Source organism: Thamnophis elegans, chromosome 13 (assembly GCF_009769535.1).
Source record: "Thamnophis elegans isolate rThaEle1 chromosome 13, rThaEle1.pri, whole genome shotgun sequence".
Lineage (NCBI taxonomy): Eukaryota > Metazoa > Chordata > Lepidosauria > Squamata > Colubridae > Thamnophis > Thamnophis elegans.
The window spans coordinates 17,423,515-17,426,436 of NC_045553.1; the positions used below are offsets into that span (position 1 = coordinate 17,423,515).

At 41.5% G+C, this 2,922-nt stretch overlaps 1 long non-coding RNA gene across 1 annotated transcript; it reads left to right on the top strand.

Moving 5' to 3' along the window:
* Positions 1–571: 571 nt before the first annotated feature.
* On the top strand, positions 572–974 carry LOC116516597. The gene is made up of 3 exons (XR_004256381.1): positions 572–638; positions 751–821; positions 934–974. It is a non-coding gene; the product is annotated as an uncharacterized LOC116516597 (long non-coding RNA).
* The last annotated feature ends 1,948 nt before the right edge of the window (positions 975–2,922 follow it).

A 2,922-nucleotide genomic window follows, 5' to 3' on the forward strand; every position in this document is an offset into this window, starting at 1 on the left:
AGAGCGCACCACCACACGGCTGATGACCCACGAGTAAAGACGAGGAAAGCTGCAATATAGGAATCTGGAAGCCTAAGAACAGTATGGAGATATCAACAACCAGAAAAGCAATAACACAAGTTCTTGAGTGTATCTCTTTCATTGTGTTATTCTTATGTAAGGTGTAAGTGCAAGCAATTAAAGTCTTCCTTTCTGTGTCTGTCCTTTGTGCAGGTTTTCTGAGCAAAGTAAAGAAATAAGGTGGTGTGCAGAAGACCGGCAAGCCAGTGATGCTTCCTCTGTAAGTATGTATCTTTATTGTTGGGTGTGGTGTGGTCTGTGTTGTGTTCATCCTTGAGATAGTAAAGTGCAAGCAATTAAAGTCTTGCTTTCTGTGTCTGTCCTTTGTGCAGGTTTTCTGAGCAAAGTAAAGAAATAAGGTGGTGTGCAGAAGACCGGCAAGCCAGTGATGCTTCCTCTGTAAGTATGTATCTTTATTGTTGGGTGTGGTGTGGTCTGTGTTGTGTTCATCCTTGAGATAGTAAAGTGCAAGCAATTAAAGTCTTGCTTTCTGTGTCTGTCCTTTGTGCAGGTTTTCTGAGCAAAGTAAAGAAATAAGGTGGTCTGCAGAAGACCGGCAAGCCAGTGATTCTTCCTCTGTAAGTAGCTGTCTTTATTGCTGGGTGTGGTGTGGTCTGTGCTATGTTCATCCTTGAGATAGTGAAGTGCAAGCAATTAAAGTCTTGCTTTCTGTGTCTCTCCTTTGTGCAGGTTTTCTGAGCAAACAAAGTAAAGAAATAAGGCAGTGTACAGAAGACCGGCAAGCCACTTATGCTTCCTCTGTAAGTAGCTGTCTTTATTGCTGGGTGTGGTGTGGTCTGTGTTGTGTTCATCCTTGAGATAGTGAAGTGCAAGCAATTAAAGTCTTGCTTTCCGTGTCTCTCCTTTGTGCAGGTTGTTTGAGCAAAGAAAAGCAAAGTAAAGCATATAAATCCAATAAACCTAAACCTAAACCTAATAAGGTGGTGTGCAGAAGACCGGCAAGCCAATGATGCTTCCTCTGTAAGTAGCTGTCTTTATTGCTGGATGTGGTGTGGTCTCTGCTGTGTTTATCCTTGAGATAGTGAAGTGCAAGCAATTAAAATCTTGCTTTCTGTGTCTCTCCTTTGTGCAGGTTATTGGAGCAAGGTGGTGAGGTGGTGGTGCAGAAGACGCAAAAAAGGAGGGTAATTTTCCTTTTCTATTATTTTGTGTGCTGGTTTCATCCCAATGCAGTGCATGCAATGAAAGAGTTCATTTCTGTGTCTCTTCTTTGTGCAGCCCATTCATTGGAGTTCGTGATACTGAAGACTGGCAAGAACAGTCATCTTCCTTCTGTAAGTAGCTCTTTTATTGTTTTTGTACTTATTTTAATCTTATTCATCCATTGAGGCAAAGAATTCAGTGACATCGTCTTGGCCACTCCCATCCAGTCACATGGTCGGCAAACCACTCCCACAAGGTCACATGGCTGGCAAGCCACTCCCACCAGGTCACATGGCCAGCAAGCCACTCCCACAAAGGAGGCCACACCCACAGAGTAGGTTCCAAAAAATTTTGAAACCCACCACTGGTTCTTTGGATAAGAAGTAATACGTTTTCAAAGGAAAAAAAACAAGAAAATCTCTCTTGTGTAGCTGCTGAAAAACAAGTCCTCGCCTACCAAAAGAAATGGCCTTGGCCAAGAGGGAAAAAACAGGTTTTTCTGAAGTTGAAAAAGAGGTGCAGTCTGCCATGTTAAAAGAACTAATATCAGCTTTTCAGATGCTAACCATGAAGCCTAAAATTCCAAGTAAGCCCATGTTACCCAGCCAGGGGGAGGCTTCTCAGCCTGAAGGGAGCCCTTTTGCCTTGGAGTGGGTGGGTGTGGGATTTGCCTGCATTTACCTTGCACTTGTTTTGCAAAAGTGCAAATGTTCAAACTATTTTGACCTCTGGGTCATTCCGCGCCTCCCACTCCTATAAGGGTGGATCCGCCGCTTGGGTCTCACTTTTGTGCTGATGCTCCCACATCTTGTCCTCTCCTGCATTCCGCATTTAACCCTGGGATCCTGCAATCATTACCAACTTTATTTAGACAAGGTGAATAGCTAATCATACCCAGAGATTAGGAGGTATCAAGGCACTTCTAACATTTACTCTCCCTTAAAACCACACAAAATACTGATACACACACACACACACACACACACACACACTGTATATTCAGGTTTGCTGCTTAGAATATTGATGTATTCCCATTGTTATTAAATCTGATTTGTGTTTTTTATTTTATAGGTTATATTATTTTACTTCTGTTTGCAGTCCTTCCATTTTCTCCCCTTTTATTACTGTAAGATGCCTAAAGTATCCCCATGGTAAGAAGACAGCAAATAAATTTTAAAAATGAAATTTTCTTGTCTGAGAAATGGAGAGTCTTTCTGTCCATCTTCTTTCCTTCTGTTGCTGCTCCAATTCCATCATTTTCTCGTCTCCTCTAGTTTAAGGAAGAGAAGGCTTAGGCGTGATGTGATAGCAGTCTTCCAATATTTGAGGGGCTGCCACAGAGACAAGGGAGTCAAGCTAGTCTCCAAAGCACCTGAAAGCCAGATAAGAAGTAATGGGTGGAAACTCATCAAGGAGAGAAGCAACGTAGAATTAAGGAGACATTTCCTGACAGTGAGAACAATCAACTAGTGGAACAGAAGTTGCCTTCAGAAGTTGTAGGTTGTAGAGGTAGAAATAAGAGGGGGAAATAGCAAAAACAGATGTTAAGATGATACAATGTATGGTAGAACTATGAGAAGGTTTAGAATTGAAGGATATTAGAAATTACGTGTTAGCAAAACTAAAAATGGAAATGAAATGTAATTACTAGGAATAATACTGTTATGTTTATTAGTATTGAACTGTATGACATCCAGA